The sequence below is a fragment of the Octopus sinensis genome, linkage group LG22 (genome assembly GCF_006345805.1).
Source record: "Octopus sinensis linkage group LG22, ASM634580v1, whole genome shotgun sequence".
Taxonomy (NCBI): domain Eukaryota; kingdom Metazoa; phylum Mollusca; class Cephalopoda; order Octopoda; family Octopodidae; genus Octopus; species Octopus sinensis.
In genome coordinates, this window is record NC_043018.1 from 3,461,087 (window position 1) to 3,485,086 (window position 24,000).

Below are 24,000 nucleotides of genomic sequence, written 5' to 3' on the forward strand. Positions count from 1 at the left end.
GAAAAGATTCACATAGTTGGGTGTATGCATCGACAGGTGAACCAGCGCATCAACTCAACCACACATTTACAGACACCGAGAACTCTCTTAACTCAAAAGGTCTTGTTTTTTTAATGACCAGCTTGAACTCTCGAGGAGAACTTGTATAAAACTCAAAGAACAATTTTACGTACAACTATTCACCCATACATTCACTCACACATATGACTCGCTCGGATTTATTCCGTTGTCTCTCTCTCTCACCTGGTACACCTGTTTAGAACTGCGTATTTTTCTTATAACCATTTGATAGTAAAATTATACGGCTTATAAGCTACACATCCACTCACGCGTAGAAATGTTCAGTTATGTGTAAGATACATTCAATTATTTTCCTAATTAGGAAATTTGACCATGGACTCCAAAAGCAGATTGAAAACTGCTTTACTTTAATTTTATGTATGAGCCTACGTATATATGTACATGTGTTTATTTATATATATATGCATACACATGAGAGTGGCTGTGGCGTAGGAAGCTTCTTTCCCAACCACGATTCAGGGATCCCGGGTTCAATCCTACTGCATGACACCAAGGGCGAGTGGTTTTCTACTATAGTTTCGAGTCGACCAAAGACTTGTGAGTGAATTTGGTAGACGGAAACTGAAAGAAGCCTGTCGTATATATATGTATATATTTATTTCTGTGTGTGTGTGTGCCTGTGTTTTTCCCACCCACTCCATCACCACTTTACAACAAGTGTTGGTTTGTTTACGTTCCCGTAATTAGCAGTTCGCCAAAAGAAACCGTTAGAATAAGTAGCACGCTCAAGAAATAAGTACTGGGGCGATTCATTCGACCAAAAATTCAAGTCGGTGCCCCAGTATGGTCCCAGTATAGTGACTAAAACAAGTAAAAGATTATATATATATATATATATATATATGTATAATCTTTTGCATGCTTTAGTCACTGGACTGAAGCGATGCTGAAGTATTGACTTGAAGTGTTTGTTTGAACAAATCGACCCCCAGAACATATTTTTAAACCTGGTATTTATTCTATTAGTCCATTTTACTGAACCACTAGATTTAGGGGTGCGTAATCAAACCAACACCGATTTTCAAGCGAAGGCGGGAGACAAACACAAAAACGCTCCACTCGGAAATACATGTACTCAGAAATCAACTCATAAGGCTTTGTATAGACGTAGGCTGCAGTAGAAGACACTTGACCAATATGCTACGCAATGTAGCTGGACCCGAAACCATGTGGAGGACAAGCAAGCTGCTTACCACACACACATACACACAGAGGCAGATTAGATAGATAGATAGATAGATAGGTAGATAGATAGATAGATAGATAGATAGACAGATAGACAGATAGACAGATAGATAGATAGATAGATAGATAGATAGATAGATAGATAGATAGATAGATAGATAGATAGATAGGCAATTATGCGGATAAACAAATCAACATAACAGCTTGGGGTTGACATACTATATATATATATATATATATATATGTATAAAAAATATATATAAAAATACAAAATTGGACAAGAACGCAAAACATTCAAATAGATGACACAAAATACGTGTGTGTGTGTGTGTGTGTGTGTGTGTGTATGTAGAAAGAAATCAAAGACTGAAGATTTTCAGACGATGAACATTTAAATGTAAATGCATTAGATATCGATATATTAATAGATCAAGCTTACACGGAGCTCAATCGACAGAGAAAATTAAAAGGGGAGAAGGTAATGTGTAACAGCTGTTGCAGGGGACTCGGACATCCAATATGATATTTGTAGATGTAGGTCACCAAAATATGCAGCCACTAATCGAAGCAAAAAAAAATTGGATAAATCGAGCCTCTTCCGTCTTCAGTGTAGAAAAAAATCTTACATTGCACATCATGATGCAGAGAAGTAGGAAGTTCGATCCTCCTACCTCCTCCCTCCAATACCGCTTGCTTTCTGCAGCTAAACATTCCATCAGTTGACGTATATATATATATATATATACATATACTTCCCTACGTGGTTTGTTTTCAGGTGCTTTGGTTTTTCTGGGAACTCCCTTTAAAGTAGAAAGAATAGCTAGGATTTTGACTGCTATTTCTAAACTTCGGTGTGTGGTGAAGCTAATCGTTGCTGAACCCTAATTATATAGTATTACTTAAACTTACCATAAAATGGTCTTTTTTCATGCCGAATTCTACTTGGTGAAATTACTAATTACTTCTTAATTAATTAATTTCACCCTTTGTTATTACTGATATATATATATATATTATATATATATATATATATATATAATATATATATATATATATATATATAATATATATATCTTTACGAAGAGCTTCACATACCTTGTTCCCAAACCTTTATATCTACGATTAGCGAAAGGAAAGTGTGGACCAAGCAGGAGGATCAGGAAAGTGAAGCAGTTGAGGAGTGAAAAGAACAGCTTAAGAAAGCAATGGAAATGTACTGAGGAAGACAAAAGAAGACTTGGCCTCGGGCGACTGTACGAAGATTTAAAAAGGAAATACTGTTGTGTGCAACGAAAGGGAAGCAAAAGAGCTCGTGAACAGTTTCTGATGAACCCGTACGGGGTTGCTAAGAAGCTGTTCACTGAACCGAATTGCAGCCCTTTATCATGCACAAAAGAAGAACTGGAATGCTCATATCAAAGAAGCATACATTGATCCAAACCGTAACCAGCCACTGCCTCCTATAAATTGGCTAAAGCATCTCTTAGAACTTGATATCGAATTTCAAATTGGGGACATCAGGGAGAAAGAGGTGAATGATGATTTCGTGAGAAAGGTTAGAGCAAAGAGTGCCCAAGGAGGTGATGGCGTCTCGTATAAAATATATAATTACTGCATTCGTCTACGAAAGAAGCTCTTTGTCCTGCTCTGACAGCTGTGGCACGAAGATACTCTAGTAGAGGATTGGTGTAAGGCAGAAAGCATATACCTGCCGAAGGAGGCCAATGCAGGGATTATAAAACAGTTTAGGCCGATAACCTAATTGAATGTGGAAGGCAAGATCTTTATGGGAATTCTCTCAAGAGCAAAGGCATATCTTCAGGGTAATGGATAGTTTGATAAATCGGTTCAAAAGGCCGGAATTTCTGGGATCCCTGGATGCGTTGAGTATTGTTTTTCGATTTGGAAAGCGATCCAGGATGCCAAACAGAACAAGACAAGCCTGAACGTGGTATGGCTTGATCTAGCTTATACATATGGCTCAGTTCCACACGAATTACTAATAAGAGCCAAGGACCACTTCCACATTCCAGACAAAGTAATGAGATTAATGAGGATATATTAGGACAGTTTCGTTTATCCGATGATGTCTTGACATCGCCTACGAATCTAATAAGACGGAACGTCTAAGAAAATGATATATGCAAATGCAAAAATGTCGGAACACTGAAACATATTCTTTCCAACTATTCACTGGCATTGAATAGATATACATGGATACACAATCTGGTCCTTAAGGTTATCGTCAAAGAACCAAATTGCTCTCATCAACAGTGGAACAAAAACCGTTGAAAGAACTAACCAGAGGTTTCTTTACCTTCGTGCATTCAGGACAGCAGATCCGTTTCAAGAAGAACTTTCCTGTGAGCGACGAAATGTGGAACGGGTATTGGGAAGTAGCTACAGATTTACCAGGATGCCAAAGATTCTTTGTCATCCCAGTTATGAAAAAAAACCCAGACATTTTAATGTGGTGTGAAAGAAAGAAAGTGGTGGATCTAGCTGAGTTGATGGTTCCACATGAATATAACATGGGCGCCGCTCGGGCTCGAAAGATTGACTGTTATGTAAACCTCCTCGAGGAATGTGAAGACGCAGGCTGGAAAGCGGAGCATTTTCCAATCGAAGTCGATTATAGAGGATTCGTTGGACACAGTGTGAGGTGACTGTTGTTATCGTTAGGCCTAACTCATCTTACAGTAAATGCCACCATGAGCGATATCCAAACTACAGCGGAAAATGCTAACCAATGGATGTTGTTAAAAAGAGACGATGAGCGATAGCTAGAAGAATATTGAGCTATATTTGATCTAGCAAGCGGGGCCTCATGTCACTGAGGAGGAACAGTACGCAATGACGCTGTCGAGACGTAGGCCCCGAAACGGCACACATTTTCTCCTGAGGACCCTATGCACTTGCTAGATTCCGGTATGCTGAGCCAACAACAGTTACTATTATGTTGAGAGCTCCAGTAGGTTTCCATACGGATGAACACAGGTTTCATACAATAGTTCCTACGCGCGTTTCACCATTATGGTTGCTCTGGAGGCGATCCAAAATTAATTAAATTCAAAGCGAACTAAGGAAGATATTTCTCAAAACGTTGTGTTCACTTGTATTTTCGGAAATATTAATTTCTTTATCTAAATATGTTGACACAACATCTTCAGTTGTTGGCTTTGTAAGAGGAATTCTAAAATTAAAGATGCGATTTTTCTCTATCTACATTTTTTGTTGTCTAATACTCGAAATTGTTGTCTAATTTCTCGAATTCTTGTAAATGATATTTGGTCCCACTTGTCATACACGAGGAATAGCCTTGGATGTGTTTTCTACTTGCATTTATTAGAGTTTGGTTGTTTGTTACAGTTAAGTAAAATCGTTTATATATATATATATATATATAGGAGTGGCTGTGTGGTAAGTAGCTTGTTTACCAACCACGGGTTCAGTCCCACTACGTGGCACCTTGGGCAAGTGTCTTCTACTATAGCCTCGGGCCGACCAAAGTCTTGTGAGTGGATTTGGTAGACGGAAACTGAAAGAAGCCCGTCGTATATATGTATATATATATATATTATATATATATATATTATATATATATATATATATATGCGTGTGTGTGTTTGTGTGTCTGTGTTTGTCCCCCTAGCATTGCTTGACAACCGATGCTGGTGTGTTTATGTCCCCGTTACTTAGCAGTAATAAGTACTGGGCTTACAAAAGAATAAGTCCCGGGGTCGAGTTGCTCGATTAAAGGCGGTGCTCCAGCATGGCCGCAGTCAAATGACTGAAACAAGTAAAAGAGTAAAGAGTAATATATATATATATATATATATATTATATATATATATATATATATATATATATATATATATTATATATATATATAGAGAGAGAGAGGAGAGAGAGAAAGAGGGAGAGAGGGGGAGAGACAGACATGCATGTGTTGTACAAGGGGGTACCCAAAATTAACCAGAAACGTTCTCTGTGAGACAAGCCCGTTGCAGTTCAGGCTTCTACCCCTAGAAGCCACTTGAGGCGATCCTCAGGCATCAATCTGCTGACCGGCGTCGGCCACTAAACTCGTACTGCCACCTGGTGTGTCTTTGTTTTGCAGTGTTTCTCCCTTGTTTGTCGATTTTTGCGATGGTTTAAGCGAAGGAACCGCGTGCTTCCGTGAAATTCTGTTTTCTGCTGGAAAAACGGCGGCCGAAAAAGGTCTCATGTTTCAAACATATTACAAAGACGCTGCCACGATCAAAACACAAGTTTATGAGTGGTTTCCACGCTTTAGAAAGGATCACTTGTCGTTGGGGACCAACTTTATTCAGGGTAGCTGTCGACCTCCGGAACGAATGAAAACATGAATATTCATGAACTTGGAAAACATTGTACATGGCTGCTTATATCAATTTTTATGTACACATCAGCTATTCGCTAAATCATCCATAAATTTGTATGCTAAATACATATATGCTGACAGTGGATTAAGCCCGGAAAAAGCCGAACGAGCGGTCCCTGCTGAATAGGCTACGGAAATAGCCGAAAATGAACGTCCAGTTTAGAGAATTCTAGAGTCGGTGTTTCTGAGCGATTTCAGCCCCTGTGAGCATGCATGTATACAATTATGTGATTCTACTACAGCATTAGAGCATTTTAGTTCTTATTTCTAGCAATGTAGATGTCTTAACACCTTTCGTCGCATTTAGAGACAATTATAGCAGTTTACATTAATTTATATATTAGCATCTCTCTCTATCCGCTCAGTCGAAGTCGACTCTCGGTCACTCGATGGATCAGTGTCCTCCAGTCAGTTCTATCCTGGGTCGCTTCTTTCAGATTGGCCATGTCCATTCCGGTATCACTCTTGATGGTGTCAAGCCAGCGGGTTCTTGGTCGGCCTCTTCCTCTCTTGCCACTGACCATTCCGAGCATGATGTCCTTCTCCAGGGATTTTCTCCGCATAATATGACCAAAATATGCCAATCTATGCTTGGTGATACTAGCTTCTAGCGGCATTTTCGGCCTTATCTGCTTAAGAACTTCTCCATTGGTGAGCCTCGCTGTCCATGGAATCCGTAAAAGTCTTCTCCGACACCAAAGCTCGAATGCATTAATTCTCTTCTGCGTACGTGCTTCAGTGTAACTATGGGATGAAGAGGTGCAATGTGACTTGTCCACGATGTCTAAAACAAACTAAATTATAAAAACACTCACACACACACACACATACACGGACGGAAAGGGACAACCCGATGACAAACCAAGCTTAGTTGTATGCTCGCTTACCAAAATTTGAAATTACACCTATGGATCTCAAACTGAATATCACTTAGCTCTTGCCCAATTATTTATAGAATTATTTTGTTCCCTAATCTCCTTCATTACTGAGATCCCAAAACTGAGTTTATCCTTATGTAACACTTCTTATTCATCGTGATTTTGGAGAAGTTTAACAAGCTTTAAACCCATTTTAATTTCATTAATCTTAATAGATAGTGCATTACACCACGTGATGCTATAGCACTATTATCCAATGAGCATCAATGGAGTAAAGTCCGTTATTCTCTCAATATATATGTAGATATATTTATATAAACATTTATCAAATGTACGTATGAAATTATGTATTCTTTATGCACATATTTATCTGTATATATATATATCTGTATGTATGTATGTATGTATATACATATATATATATATATATATATATATATATTGATATATATGCCTGATGTAATCATATCCATGCGCATAATGTGTGTGAGAGAGAGAGTGTAAGTGAATGCGCATATGTGTTTGTGTGTGTTTGTGCTCGTGTGTGTGTGTGTGTGTGTGCGTGTGTGTGTGTGTGTGTGTGTGTGTGTGCGTGTGTGTGTGTGTGTGTGTGTGTGTGTGTGCGAGTGTGAAGTGAGTTATAAATATATAGAGAGATATAGATATACAGATATATATATACGCTTAGTGGTATTCCGGTAAATATATACAACACGGTCGTGTATATATAATCGTACAACAATGCAGTCGTAACAATTCCCCCGGGGTGTTTATTCTTTGTGATGCATGAGAAGATACAGCACAACTGTGTCACGACTCCATGATAATCTTATACACACATAAACCGTGTATGTACTGTTAATGTCAAAGACACAAGGAACTCGATAAGACTGTTCAACGCTATTGTTCTATTGATCTGAAAGATGGCGTCTTGCTCTTCAAATGGTGATTGTGGCATCGGTGGTGGTGGTGGTGGTGGTGGTGGTGGTGATTGTGGTGGTGGTGGTGGTGGTGGTGGTGGTGGTGGTGGTGGTGGTATTGGTGGTGGTATGGTGGTGGTGGTGGTGGTGGCGGCGGATGAGGTGTTGGTGGTGTGTCCGTTGATAATTATGTTGATTTCATAAGTGTTTGTTTTTATGAACATTTCGTGGTATTGCTTTTGTTTTGTGTGTTTGTCCTGCGTTCGATTACCCTGTCTCCGATTACGTGGAATATCCCAGGTTGATTGGAAAATGTCACATTTAATCATCGCATCTCCATTACTTCTTCCGGTTAATACTTGTCAGCGTGTACACACGAGAACCAAAGTGGGAACAGCTAATCTAGGTTATCTCTCCATTTAGGAGAAACAGTAGCCAAATCTTCTTCAAATAACAACACCCTTTGGATCAAACCGTATCAGTCCCAGCGGATTTCTCACGTAAACATGATTAGGTGACTGATGTTCTGGCTTGCCAGCTGGGCGGTTGGTTACTTGGTTGGCTGACTTGCTGGTCGGTTGGTTGGTTGGCTTGCTGGCTGGTTGGCTGGTTGGCTGGTTAGCTGACTGAGTGGCTCGATGGATTAATGGTTGGATGGATGGGTGGATGGATGAATGGATGGATGGTGTATGTGTCTATAAGACTAGCGCTGAATATGCATGCATACACATACAACCGTACGTAGATACATACATGTACATGCATACGTACACACTCATACATAGATGTTCGTAGAGAATTTATGAATAAAACACAAAAGACGAAGACGGGTGTGTAAACAACAAACACATGTATTAGTTTAACGCTCGGGAAGTGAGAAAGTCTTTTACGTTTCGAGCCTACGCTCTTCAACAGAAAGGGACACAGAAATAAACAGGGAGAGAAAAATAGAAAAAGGTTTAGTAGCTAGCGATCTACCTATATTTATAGGATACGAAAAGACATGTATATGGGTACAAATTAATCTACACGCACACACACAATTGCATACAAACATGCACACATAGTACCCACACAACAACCAGTTCATCAAAACTCATGAGCTGTCCTTATTTATACAAAAGGAAAGGCAACATTTCTCAAGTGATTACAGGAAGAAGGAAAGAAAAAATTGCTTGTATCTATCTTCTGAAACATGGAGATGGTTTTGAAATTCCGTCAAATGAACATCTGAAAACAGCCCCATCAGAAGCGTGAGGGAAAATAACCTGTTCTATACAATGGCGTATGGTAGTTGTTGTCACTGAGTATGCTGCTTCACTGACCATAGTATGACTTGCATTAGTATTACTAAAATTAGGCATACGAACTGTGTATTTCGATTCAAAATGCGGGATCCGAAATGTAAACGCAAAGTTTCTTTGAAAATTAAACACGAAACGATAATACACGAAATAGTTTTTTTCACAAAATTATTTCTCCAAAATGAAATCATTCAAATTTAGGAAAAACTTCGCTTGGCATAATACAAGCTATAAAAACCTCACGAAGGTTACGATTTAAGCTACGAAGCTCTTATATTTTGTTACTAATCAGTATATAATCACTGAAAATTAAATTAAAGGCGCGTATTTCTGTGACTATAAAAGCATTTAAGATCAATACTAATTAATTTTTTTAAATGCATAAGCACACAACTCAGAAAATCACAAATTTCACAGAGCAACCTTTCACAAATTTGTAGTGTTGGATTCCTCGTACCAGGACAGCTACACCACCCACCCACCCATAAGACAATTCCCCCCTCCCCGACGACAACTACCCACTACGACAATTACCCCTGTTGTCCTCAGGGTAATTGTCTTTCGTGCGGGGATGGGGGGAGTTAGTGTCCATGGGGGGAGAGTAAATGTCCTGGACTCGGTGTGCTAACAGAGCCAGCATTCGACCTGACTTAAGTTTTGTTTCTGGCTTCTAAAAGTGTTTTATTAGTTTTGAAAACAAATTAAGACCGAAGTTATATGATATTGTATGAAAAAAAACTACTAAAAAACTATTAGTTTTAATTTTTGGAATTTTAAGTTGATTTAAACGTACGACTTCTCGCTACGAAAACGAACTCGCAACCGTGCTGTCAAAGTTGTCTCACACCCTTCGTCATTCATTTTTTACCGTTCTTCCATCTACGATATATGCCCGGTACTGTATTATGACACAAAGTGCTGTGATGTGTGCAGTGTTATTGTAGGACACCCACCACCAAATTTCAAACGGGTAAAACAAAAGTTTTCCATTATGATTGATGATTAAATTAATGAGTAAAAGTTAATATTTATAATGAAATTTGTCATTTTCGATGGATGTGGAGTGCACACCTAGCACACTCGGAATCACCCCTGGAGAAGAAATAGTTTGGTCATTGTCTTTTTTTTATGTCCAAAACATTGTCCAAATACATACTAATACAGAAAAGCACTCGGCCACCTATACATTTGTGACCCTGAATTTAGTTCAACAAAATACAAGGACGACATTTAAGGACATTGGCATCGGCGTTGATCCCTTGTTTGTTGCTGTTGTATATCTGTATGACGTGGTGGTCAGTGTAAGAGTGACAAAGGATGACATATGCTGAGAAGTAGTCAGAAATGGTTGTCTACTACAAAACCACAGTTCCTAGGACACCATGGATGTTCTGTCGCTGGTGCAGAAACAATATGAGACTCGTGTCGCAGAGCGAAATGTATAACAGCTGTCTGTTATGGAATGGAAGGGTTTCTGAAGGCCATTTGCCTTAAAAGATTCGAAGTTGGTGAAGACTAATAGACACCACAACGTTAGCAGCAAACTCCTTTCTCTCATAAACAACGGGTTTTAGTTTCGGAGTGGTGGAGACCACCCCGATTTTTGTCATACTCCAAAATACCTGGTTACTTGTATCTTTAATTCTCTCGCCGTTGGATTGTTCTATACCATCCGATGATACACTATATCTATTAATTTAGGGCGGCGAGCTGGTAGAAACGTTAGCACGCCGGGCGAAATGCGTTGCCGTATTTCGTCTGCCGTTACGTTCTGAGTTCAAATTCCGCCGTAGTCGACTTTGCCGTTCATCCTTTCGGGATCGATAAATTAAGTACCAGTTATGCACTGGGGACGATGTAATCGACTTAATCCGTTTGTCTGTCCTTGTTTGTCCCCCTCTGTGTTTAGCCCCTTGTGGGTAGAAAAGAAAATTATATCTATTAATCCCAAATTCCCTCCAAATATCCTTACTGTCGAAACCAGACCATTTATTTTACACATTCTTACCGAACATCTATATGAAACAGGTGATTCAACTTTTCTTCACGTTTCAGTGTGCATCCCGGTTTCTCTTTCCATATCTGCCGGAGGGGCATCATACAATCACAAACAGAAATGGTGATAGACTACTTCCTCGAAATATGCCTCAACTGATGTTAATCTTAGCCAGAAATTCTACACATATTAACTCTGCATTCCAGTTCTTCATTGATTTGATAAAATTTAAGATGATTCCAGACACCTTTACCAACTTTCTAAAATCCAGGATCGAGGGACCATGTCATAAGCTCTTTTATAATCCATTCACGCCATACCCAAACTAACGTCTTCCCTTACAGTCGTTCAGCACCATTCTGTATATCGGAAGTTGATCTTTCATCTCTCGGCTTCTTCTCCTGCATCCGTTCTATTCCACTGGCAGTTTGTCATTCATTTCAAGAATGTCATACACACAATTAGATATTACTAGCAGTATCGCCCGGCGTTGCTCAGGTTTGTAAGGGAAATAACTATAAAGCATTTTTAGAGAGTTATAGCCAAAAAATAGCAAAAAAATGGAAAAAAATGATGGTAAATTTTTTTTGAGAGTTAAAAAAGGTGGAGTTGCGTCCCCTAGACAGTTTGTGGTTTGTGTTTCTGATTCTCGACCCCATGTCGAATTTATCGGTTTTTTTTCAGAACTGGGGGAACTTTTCAAAATTTTCGCTGCGTTAGTTTTGAATTATGACATTGGGCTATGTGTGTGTCAAGTTTCATCAGAATCGGTTGAAAGCCGTGGTCAGGGTGAGGGTACGAGCAAACAGACACACAGAAACACGCACAGACAAACTGCCGTTTATATAGAGAGAGATTCCTGTCATCAACCTCCACATCAAGGATAGGCGGGAGATTGTCTGCTAATTATCCACTGCTTCACCTTTTCTAGGGTTCCTTTCGTAAAGAACCGTTTTTCCCTGTGATCATCCACTTCGGGATTTCCACACGGTTGTTGATCATTTCATCCCTGTGCGCAGCTGTTCTTTCGTATAATGAATTTTTCAGCCTTGTACACTATCTGGGCCTGGACATTTCTAGTTTCGGACCTTTGTTGTCACAATTTCAGTTGTTATCTTTTTATTGTTCCGTTTCACTTCATATTTATCCGACCTTAAATTCCTTCAACCATTCAGCATCTTACGATTCTCAGATGTTACTCCCAAACCTCCTACTCTCCTCAGGATCTGGTTACTCATTACTGTTAACCTTTCCATTCATCTGCTGTTAAACTCTCACCGTGTTTTCGATTCTCACCCTCTTCTTGATCTCAACAAGTTCTAAGTTTAACTATCCGTTCTTCTTTATTATCCATGCATGGTTACACAGTTTCTATTCCGTAATATCTAAGCCCTGCCTCTCCATCCAGATGTCATGCATTCCCTTTCTGTATCCTCTTCTCATCTTCTCTTCACCATCATCAGGTCTGCTCAAAAAATAACATTCCATGACAGTTATATTCGTCTCCTCAGACCATCTTGTTCTAGCAGCCGTGCAATGACGACCGACCCAGTGCTGCTCTCTCACAAGACACCTGCAGGCTGAGATGCCGTCACCTGAAGATCAGCCCTCATTTAAAAGGCGGAGAGCTGGCAGAAACGTTAGCATGCCGGGCGAAATGCGTAGCCGTATTTCGTCTGCCGTTAAGTTCTGAGTTCAAATTCCGCCGAGGTCGACTTTGCCTTTCATCCTTTCAGGGTCGATAAATTAAGTACTAGTTACGCAATGGGGTCGATGTAATCGACTTAATCCCTTTGTCTGTCCTTGTTCGTCGCCTCTGTGTTTAGCCCCTTGTGGGTAGTAAAGAAATAGATCACGTTATCACGTTAACCGCCGCGTGTACCACGGGCAGTTCATCTCAAACTTCCCACATCACCGGTGGTACTTTTCATAATTTGAGAAAATATCTTATTTTGCATCTTTGACATGATTTCGAGGATATTTAAATAACATGAGTGATAAATATTAAAGTTTAATAATGAAATATTGTAAAAATACAAAAAAAAAAAAGAAATTACATTTCCTTGTAAATAAAGAGTATGCAGTGTGATTGCGAAATACGAGGCGTCCCCGGTAAGTTCGAGTAACGGGCCGTGGCGGCTAACGTGATAGCAATAGAACCTGCGTCAATTTTTGGAAAATGTTGCTTTCTGTACTTAATTACTCGTAAAGTCCCTGAATTACCGGGAGAGAATATCCAAATGGTCAATGCGAGAATGCCATTAGGTGGTTGAAGGGGCTTCCCTCATCGTAGCCAGCGGTGAAATGGGGGTGGAAAGGATTTGTTCGCGGTATCAACAACCGCAATAATCCTCATTCTTCAGAGCCTCAAAGATCACAATTCTGGAGACAGCGAAAGAAATCTGTTTGTGTCCCCTCCCGGAAACCAACGACAAAACACCCAGCCTCCTATTATAATCATCATTGCTGTCTACATCGTCTTTAATGAAGCGGGTGATAATAACTGGAAATATTTAAGAAATTGTTAGAGAAAAAGGAAGCGACCACTCCCATCCAAAAGTGAAAGGAAGGCGGAAGACAACAAGAAGGGAGAGGAAGGAACACCCCTTCATGGTGACTATGATGATGACGAAGACGAAATGAGATTCGCAGTCCTAAGAAAGACTGACCAATGTCTCATAAATAGAACAACGAAGTTGTGATGTGGCGGAAATTGCCCGGTTGTATTAATCACAGGGAGCCCCGGAATATGAGATAATCAAATAAGGCGGTGAGCTGGGAGAATCGTTAACACGATGGACAAAATGCTAAGCGATATTTCGTCCGTCTTGACGTTCTGAGTTCAAATTCCGACGAGGTCGACTTTGCATTTCATCCTTTCGGAGTCGATAAAATAAGTACCAGTTGAGCAACTGGGTCGATGTAATCGACAACCCCACTTGCCCCGAAATTTCAGACCCCGTACTTATAATGGAAAAGAATAATGAGATATTCAAATGACATACCTTTAGTAAAAATAAAAAAAGACACCATCATCACCAGTTATTGCAAGTTTATACAGAGGAAGGAAGTAACTTATTTCTTGTCTCATCCCACAAAGAAAATGTTGAGGAACTCCTTTTCCGTGTATCAGATTCCAGCACGAGCACTAAAGATGTGGGGAGCTGAGTCCGATCTAACTAGTGGCTTCTGAACATGTCTGGGTAGACTACCCTAAATATATTTCCCTATGTGCTTTTAGAAACGAGAAAAAAAACCTTGATTGAATTATGTTTTTTCTTAAATACATTATTTGTAATTTCCATAAATCTTTCGACTCCTCCCTAAATATCGTGTGACGTATTTTCTTTCAATCTTATATAACGTATTTGTCTCTCCTCACACGTCATTCTAAGTCACTTTAAAAACTTTCCATTTTATACGCATGAATAAATTGTATAAAATTGACGTCAATGACGAAATAAAAGAAACGATAAGTTATCATCATCATCATCATCCTCATCATCATCATTACTATTATTATTATTATTGACTCCAGACTTGTTCAAACGCGCTTGAACTTGCTCTGATTCTGGATGTATTTCAAGTAACTGAAAAAAAAAAAACAATAATTTTAATTTTTAATAATATTTTGTAAAAGGGTTTTATTGAACTTTATGGATTGACTACCCCATACTGAGGTAAAGAAGCAAGTGTTGAATTCGCAGCATAATTTCCTGTCAATAACGTGGAAACCGCCCACACTAATGAATAGCATAGATCGGAGCAAGAAATGTCAATCAAATAATAATAATAATAATAATAATAATAATAATAATAATAATAACAACAACAACAACAACAACAACAACAACAACAACAACAACAACAACAACAACAACAGCAACAACAACAATAACAATAATAATAATAGAGATACATAGACTATCTAATTGCAGAAAATGAAAAAAAGCACACATTTCTGTGAATAACGGTCACCTTGTAATCAGCACACACAGAGATTCGCGTTCACATGCACACATATTCAAGTTCACACACGCACACATACACGTTCACACGCACACAATTACACACACACACACATCATCATCATCATCAAGTCACAAGGTCTAACTCTGACGTTCGCATCCATACTTTTAAATAGAAAGATCCACAAGATGAAACGATTCACTGGGAAAACACCTGCTTCGTAAAACATGATACTTCTCTACTAGGCCTTGCCAAAACCGCAGCACGTTTATTTCTGCTTTCCAAAATTAAACTTGCAGTACCCTCGGAGTTCTGTAGAACGAGCTTATTCGTATCAGAAGAGAGAGAGAGAGAGAGAGAGAGAGAGAGAGAGAGAGAGAGAGAGAGAGAGCATATTCTATGATGTGCAGTGTTTTTACAAATTTAAGTCGGGGTTAGTAGCATAGTGCGAGACACACGCATCTGATTCCACTTCTCACTTTCATAACGCAATACAGGCAGGGATTCAACGTCAATGTGGCCTTCATTCAAATGTGGTTCAGTTGGATCCTTATGAATATAAGGTGACAAAGTGATCCCATAGATGTGTTCTGATCATTCAATGAACATAGCCCAGATATTACATATAGGACAGTAAAATCAGTCTGGGAGATGGGGAAGTGCCTGCAACTATTTGCAGACCCTCACTGACCAGGGAATTTGATGGCGTTAATGTTCCGTTCAAACTATTACAGATCAACTTCTGTAGGAAAGATTTGATCCGGTTGCAGATTCTAGGGGGATGATAGTCAGGGGAAGAAATACTGGGTATAGTGTTTAGCTTGAAGGCGAGAACTGAAGGTAACATGAATGATGAATAGTAGAGAATTGAACTGGATTACAGTGCTTAAGCAACAAAGGTATCAGAACAGCTAGTTCAAAGAATAGGCCATAAGATTAAGAGTAGTAAAGATAGAGAGATGAGACAGCACAGATGTGAGCCAGAGGCTGAAGATGTCCGTTAATTATTGAATATCAATCAGTCGAGTAATCTTCTCTGGATGCAGTCTTGAATGTCTGTGTTTGGGGTAGCAGGACCTTCCCTGGTGTGAGAACAGTACTTCAATGTGATCCTCAGTTAAGTTTCGTAGAATGTCAGCAGCTTCAAGGCCCTGAAGAAAAAAAAGGCTGGTCTTTTGGGATACTCTCCTGGCTACGCTAAGGGTTGTGCTGTCATCTAGGAAGATCCTCAGTGATATTGGTCTCCCATGTTGGCATTAAGCCAGCAGCTCCGGGGTCGGGTAACGTCAACTATATCCATCCCAGTACTCCACTGGTACTTATTTTATCGACCACGAAAATATGAAATGCAAGGTCGACATCGGCTGAATTTGAACTCGAGATGTCGCGAGAGACGAGATGCCGCAAAGCATTTTCCCGGAGTGCTAACGATTCTGCCAGCTCGCCGCCTTAAAAATCTCCAATGATATTTGTGGCGACTAAGAATGCTCTGTCTTGGTACTGTTTATGTTTAAGCTAGTGTTTTCTTCACGCATGCAGTACATGAAGTATTTTCGTTGTGAAAAGAGATAATAGTGTCATAGAAGGAAACTCTCGAGGCTTAACTTTTATGGAATCAGCGATGGTTTGGTGTGTGGTGCTTCGGTTTTGTATGTGAATGATGCACGTTTTGAGCAAGTCAGGGAAGAATGAAGTGTTATGTCACCTGTATGGAAATTGATTTTTGTTGGATGCAGCGGAAAATGTATGGCTTTAGCATTCATTGATCTAAAGAAGAAACGGTCACAAAACTGAACCCTCAAGAATACTTGAGTTGATTAAGCGTGGGGCAAAATGAGGGCAATTAACACAGGCCACGATAATGCGATCCTATAAATAGTCACTGTTTCAAGAAATAAATCGAAGGAACCTCGGACATGGGAGATTTTATTGACGGGTTGAATACCAGAGACAGTTGAAGGATTTGCTGATGCCTAGAGCAACAATATTTGTTCCTTCTCAAGCCATGCCTGGCTCATAAGGGCCGGTTTCCCGGTTTCTTTGGCGTATAAGGTTCCCCACCTGAACGGGACGCCGTCGCAGGTGAGCTGCAAGATGCAAGAGGAAAGAGTCCGCTGCTCTAACCACTAGGCCATGTGCCTCCAATATAGCCTTAATGAAATCCCTGCGAGAGATCACCGCTGAGTAACCTAAGAGAGTAGATCTGGCTCTTCGTAAACGGTTCCGGTGATCACTGAGCGGAGAGCAAACCAAAATGTTGGAAGGAACGAACCAAGCTGTTTCCATAACCTTAGTTGTGTTAGAAGTGAAAGCAATAAGACATTAGTTGACTGGGTCAGACGAGTAATTTATCTTTGGAATGGGACACACTGATGCGTATTTCCAAATGGAACCGTATCACATTTACATATTACATACAAAACAAACCGCTGGTGAGAATTCACTGGTCAAGGAGGAAAAAAGAAAAAAAGAAACAGAAAAAATATATTTAAGTTTTCAGGTGATATTATAAATCTTTGGCCTTTTATCAGTTTCTACATCAATATATGAGGAATACAGAAAGACGACGAGTTGGCTGAATCGGTAGCACGCTGGGCAAAATACTTAGCAGCATTTCGTCGGTCTTCACGTTCTGAGTTCAAATGCTGCCGGGGTCGATTTTGCTTTGCATTCTTTCGGGGTCGATAAATTAAGTATCCCCTTCCCCAAAATTTCAGACCTTGTCTTTATAGTATAAAGGAATATATGAGGAATACAGAAAGGCGGCGAGTTGGCTGAATCGGTAGCACGCTGGGCAAAATGCTTAGCTGCTTTTCGTCAGTCTTTTCGTTCTGAGTTCAAATACCGCCAAGGTCGACTTTACTTTTCATCCTCTCGGGGTCGATGAAATAAGTACCATTTGTGTAGTGGAGTTGATGTAATCGATTTATCCCCTCCTCTTAATTGTTGGCCTTGTGCCAAAATTTGAAACCTATATATTCGGAATACATATATCCAGGTCTTATAAGGGATTTAGTCGGACCAATACGAGCTTTTAAATTTGGGTATCGTGAATACTTACACCCACTGGAGAACCAATATATCTACATATATTACTGAATAGTTTATGAGTTTGAGTCAAACAGAATAAGTAAAAGAGTGGGGACTTAAAAAGTTTTCTAATTGCATGTGCAAGCACACAAACGTCACTTTTTAAGTATGTGCACGGGTACATATTAATTTATTTTCTTTCTCTCTCTCTCTCTCTCTCACACACACACACACACACACACACACACACACACATATATATATTATATATGTGTGTGTATCTGAGACCCCCTTCGGTCACGACACAGACCATGGGATTGCACCTAGAAAGTTACCCTCCCAGGCACAAGTCCGGGCAAGGTTGTTTATGGAAGACCAGTAGTCGCCCATGCACAGCGGCCTCCCCTCTCCATACCATCGGTGTTATCCAAGGGAAAGGGGCAAAGGGGCCGATACAGCTTGGCACCTATGACGTTGCAACTCATTTCTACAGCTGAGTGAACTGGAGCAACGTGAAATAAAGTGTCTTGCTCAAGAACACAGCACGCAGCCCGGTCCGGGATTCGAGCTCACAACCTCACGATCGTAAGCTCCACGGTCTAACCACTGAGTCATACATCTTCACAAACACACACACACACACACACACACACACACATATATATATATATACTCTTTACTCTTTTACTCTTTTACTTTAATTGCGGCCGAGCTGGAACACCGCCTTAGTCGAAGAAATCGACCCCAGGACTTATTCTCTGTAAGCTTAGTACTTATTCTATCGGTCTCTTGTGCCGAACCGCTAAGTTACAGGGACGTAAACCCACCAACAGCGGTTGTCAAGCGATGGAAGGGAACAAACACAGACACACAATTACTTACATACATACACGCACACATATACATATACATACATATATATATATATATATATATATATATATATATATATATACATATATATATATATATATATATATAATATATATATATATATATATATATTATATATATATATATATATGTAGATATATATATGTATATACATATATATATCTACATATATATATGTGTGTGTGTATATATATATATATATATATAATATATATATATATATACTCGACGGGCTTCTTTCAGTTTCTGTCAACCAAATCTACTCACAAGGCTTTGGTCAGCCCGAGGTATAGTACAAGGCTTTTAGATAGACAAAATAACAGAAAAATGCCTGGGTTTTCTTGCTTAAATCGTTAATTGAATCGGCATACAAGTTAAGGCCCATAAAACATTAGTAAAGAACACAGCTATAAAACACTATTGGTGATGAAAACTGATAACCAGCCAATAACTCATTATGACGCCCACAGATAAAAATGCCTTTTCTCCTTTTTCTATTCCTTTTTCTTCCTTGGCCAGTTAATTCTAACCGATGGTTTGTTTTGCTTGTAATATACACATGTGATCCTATAACCACACCCAATTCAGGATACGTATAAATTTTAGATAATTTGAGGTGATTCAGCAAATTACTTTTATACGAATTTCTGGTGAGACTGATTCATGTGTCGTTTCAATAGCACCAGCAGAATAACCTGTTGTTGCATACATTACTGTATGATATGGCCAAATCGAAGAGATCGAATTCAGACGAAACAATTGTTAACCAGTGTTTAAAAAAAATTGCACACTTGATTTTTTTTTGTTTATATATATATATATATATATATATATATATATACAGGCGCAGGAGTGGTTGTGTGGTAAGTAGCTTGCTTACCAACCACATGGCATCTTGGGCAAGTGTCTTCTGCTATAGCCTCGGGCCGACCAATGCCTTGTGAGTGGATTTGGTAGACGGAAACTGAAAGAAGCCTGTCGTATATATGTATATATATATATATATGTATATGTATGTATGTGTGTGTATATGTCTGTGCGTCTGTGTTTGTCCTCCTAGCATTGCTGGTGTGTTTACGTCCCCGTCACTTAGCGGTTCGGCAAAAGAGACCGAAAGAATAAGTACTGGGCTTACAAAGTTCCGAGGTCGATTTGCTCGACTAAAGGCGGTGCTCCAGCATGGCCGCAGTCAAATGACTGAAACAAGGAAAAGAGAAAAGAGAAAAAGAGAATATAAATTGCACTTCATATTCGAGGCTCTGATGAAGCTATACGGCGTTACTTAGCCACTCAAATACGAATACACTGCACCTTATTGCAGAAACGGCTGTAAGCTGATGAAGTTCATAAGATAATCGTCTTCACCGGACACCAGTCATGTGGTGTTGTTCTTTTTCGCCCTGTCTTTGACCAGACTGGTAATGCTGGTCTGGGCTCCTAATACGTCCATTAGGACTTACTCCATTTCATCTTCGCGCAACCCCACTAAGTTCGTTCGATAGCTGCAAAGCTCTTTCGGTTGTATTTATGTTATATATATAATAACTACTTTTTCATCAGTTGTATATAGCCGTAAGGCTTCGTGCTGTTATAAATGCATAATTATTTGTCTGTTGTATTTATATAATGACTTGTTTGTTTCTGTCTTAGTATATATTCGCTAACTTTTTCCCAGTAGCTTAATAACAGCACTAGAGCCTCAAAAACTGATTGGTCTCAATATTGAGGGCACGAAACCACTATGACATTTTGGGTCATTGGCTGACGAAGAAGACTCAGCTGCGAATATTCCGTGTATTGTGTCTTCGTCTAAATTTCCTGTTTTCGTGTAGTTCCCGTATCAACCCTTGATATATATATATATATATTTACCTATCTATCTCGCACGCGCACACACATACACATATTCTCATCCTCTGTGTCTCTCTATATATCTGTGTATATAGGTATGTATGTGTGCGTGTGTGTATATATATGCATATATATAATATATATATATATATATATTATATATATATATACATACATATACACACACGCACTCACATGTGTGTGTATATATATAAGAAGCAGAATGAATCAACCGACTCAGGTAAGGGAGATGGTGCAAATAGGGGGCGGTATATAGTAGTAGTAGTAGTAGTAGTAGTAGTGGGGAATGGTGGGTGATGGACGGTCGTGGTAGCGTGGATGGTAATGCTAGTGGCCGTAATGGTAGCGTAGGTTGGGGTGGTGGTGGTGGTACAAAAGGGAGCTAGCAACTAACTTTTTTTAACACAATGATCGTTTCAACCCTTCTACATCTGTTCCATCTTTAAAATAAGACACCCCGATGAGATGCATTCTGCACTGGTGGATGTAACACAGCCATTTGTACAGTATCCCACCCGCAAGGGTCAGATGTAGGATGGGTCGAAACGATCATTGTGTTGAAAAAAGATTGTTGCAAACTCAAACTTCCGTTTCCCTCATTCATTATAAACTCAACGAACGCTGCGCAATTCCTATGATAGACCCAGTGACACTTATATAAAAATTGGGGATGACATCAGGTAGCCTAAACAGTGAAAGTGCTTTAATTGCATACTACTAACCATATACTCAAGGTTTAAATAATTGCTTATATATAGAGAGATTTCGTTAATATGAACTGAATGAATATATACATCGGCCTTTGAATTTGTTTTCTCTCCTCCTTTATTTTATATTCCTGAAGTCCTATCAGAGTGCTAGTCGGTTGAGCTGTATAAAGTGGATATCTATATCACTTTTTTCATTTCATATATAATTATATATATATATATATATATATATATATATATAATATATATATATAATAGAAATATTAAAATTACTAAGTCTCTCTAAAAGAGAACAACGGCAGCGTTCCCGGAAAATAATAGTTATCGCCATACTAATATGGCATTCTTAAAGCGGACAGCTTTATTCTTATTTTTATAAGAATGCCATATTAGTATGGCGATAACTATTATAATATATATATATATATATATATATATATATATATATATGTATGTATGTATGTATGTATGTATGTATGTGTGTGATGTATGTATGTATGTATGTATGTATGTATGTATGTTATGTGGATATAGTTTAGAGAAAAACCTCTATTAAACAAATGTGTGTGATTTTGTGTGTATATATGTACGTACATACACGCATACAAGTAAATATATATCTAATGCAGATATGTATACAAGCATATATATATATATATATAATATATATATATATTGTGTGTGTGTGTGTGTGTGTGTGTGTGTGTATAAATACGTATATAAATAGATACTTTCATACATACGAGTATAGATATTTATATAATATACTCTCTCACACCCATATAAAACTATTTACATGTGGGCATGTTTACTTTCCTACAACTACATGACTTCTCCATTATTATATAATTATCGTTCATATTACAAATGTGCAATAATTATAATTTAATTTTCTTTCAAAGTTCTTTTTAGTCATAAAAAAGAATAAAATAAAAATTACTTAAAAAGTTTATATTGAGTTAGAAAGAATGTAATTTAAAACAGTTTTCTTAAATATTTACTTTAAATATGTGATCAATGTCAATATTACTGTTTAACTATCAATTAATTATGGATCTATAATTGCTCTACATATTATCTCAGTAGCAAAAGTATATTTCTAATACTCGTGTATAACAAATAACTCTAAGGTTAGCATGACTCCAATCTTATTGGAGTTATTTTCCTTTACAAAACATGACAAAATACCTATTTCTTTACTACCCACAAGGGGCTAAACACAGTGGGGACAAACAAGGACAGGCGAACGGATTAAGTCGATTACATCGACCCCAGTGCGTAATTGGTGCTTAATTTATCGACCCCAAAAGAATGAAAGGCAAAGTCGACCTCGGCGGTGGACGAAATACTGCTAAGCATTTCGCCCGTCCTGCTAACGATTCTGCCCGCTCGCCGCCTTAACATGTCAAAATACTAACAATAAGTTTATCAGCCTTTACTTATTAAATTCATATATGTTGTTGCTAATGTTGTTATTGTTGCTATAACTGCGAATTTGCTGTTTTGTTTCGAGTTATGAAACTTTTTTTCTTTTACATGGTGGGCAATATGGCGCTGAAGAATTGCTTCCAGCGTTCTTCGTGGCCTTAAAAGAAAAGTACAATCGGTGCCACTCTTCCACTTCTAAGTAAGCCATTAAAAAACAAACAAAGCAAAACACACGCACACACATACACACACACACTCTCTCTCTCTCACACACACACGCACACACAAAGAAGCAAAAAGTACAAAAGCAAAAAAGAAATAGAGCAAATTAGATGGAATTTTGCCAAGGTTTCAGTTCGATGCAGCAGTTTACACACACACCGTAAAGCTTGACATCATGTTTTAATAACAACCTTGACAATAAACTGGTATTAATTATTGACATTGCACTACTAAATGACTGTGTAGTGTTGCTGTGTGGAAACGAGAAGTCAAACGCTGACTTGATCTATTAAATTGAAAACAAACATTGCAGCGTGGTTGCAGCCATGCTGTGTAGTTAGGACTCTACAGCTAAAGAATTCTGGGAAAATTATTTTGTAGTGTTGTAATACTGGGTTCACCGATACAGAGAGGAAGTAGGATTTTGGTAGCGGGGAAAACTGTGTGGAAGCCTCTTATCAGCCAGTATGTGTGTTTCAATGTATAAAAAGTTCATTCTAGAAGCTTTGAGACTTTTTGAAGAGAGATATTTGTTGGTTGTAAAGAAGTTCAAAGCACGAATCTCTTTCAACTTTAATGCGTTCGTAGTTTCCAACCAATTCATGAAGGTCGCTTGGAAGTCCACCAAAGTGACACCATCCAGGGCTCTTGACAAAGCCTCCTTCGTCTTCTTCAGCTTTGAGAACAACCAAAGTGTCGCAGGGAACAAGGTATGGTCTATAGGGAGAGTGAGGGGTAGTTTTCATACTCATCTCTCTCAAGTTGATAGATACTAGGATGGAATTGTGCAATGTTCTGGTGCAGATTCTCTGGCCTTTTGCGACGAAATCTCTTCTTATCAAAACCTCCACGAAGTATTCTTTGTTGATCATCTAGCCAGAGGGATCTCAGTGGATGTAGATGATACCCTTGCTGTTGAAAAAGGGGTTCGTGACAGGCTTTTCAGTGGACGTGCGTTGCATCGTAATTTGTGCTGGCCAAAAACAGATCCTAGCCTCATACAGGGGCTTTCCCCTGTTTGAAACAATACTTTATTGCTTAGCTCTATTATAAATTGTCTTCATATCCTGACTGCAACCGTGACAAGCAGTATTTAGCAGGGTGTC

At 38.8% G+C, this 24,000-nt stretch overlaps 1 protein-coding gene across 3 annotated transcripts in view; it reads right to left on the reverse strand.

The window, feature by feature from the left end:
- LOC115223268 (TWiK family of potassium channels protein 18-like) overlaps positions 1-24,000 on the reverse strand; it is a 61,470-nt gene that overhangs the window by 26,878 nt on the left and 10,592 nt on the right. The window contains exon 1 of one of the 3 annotated variants that reach the window (XM_036512201.1): positions 13,775-14,067. The exons of the other annotated variants lie outside the window; for them this stretch is intronic. The gene's annotated coding sequence lies outside the window, so the exon portion shown is untranslated. Of the gene's footprint in view, positions 1-13,774; positions 14,068-24,000 lie in introns of those variants that run through there. 3 annotated transcript variants of the gene reach the window in all.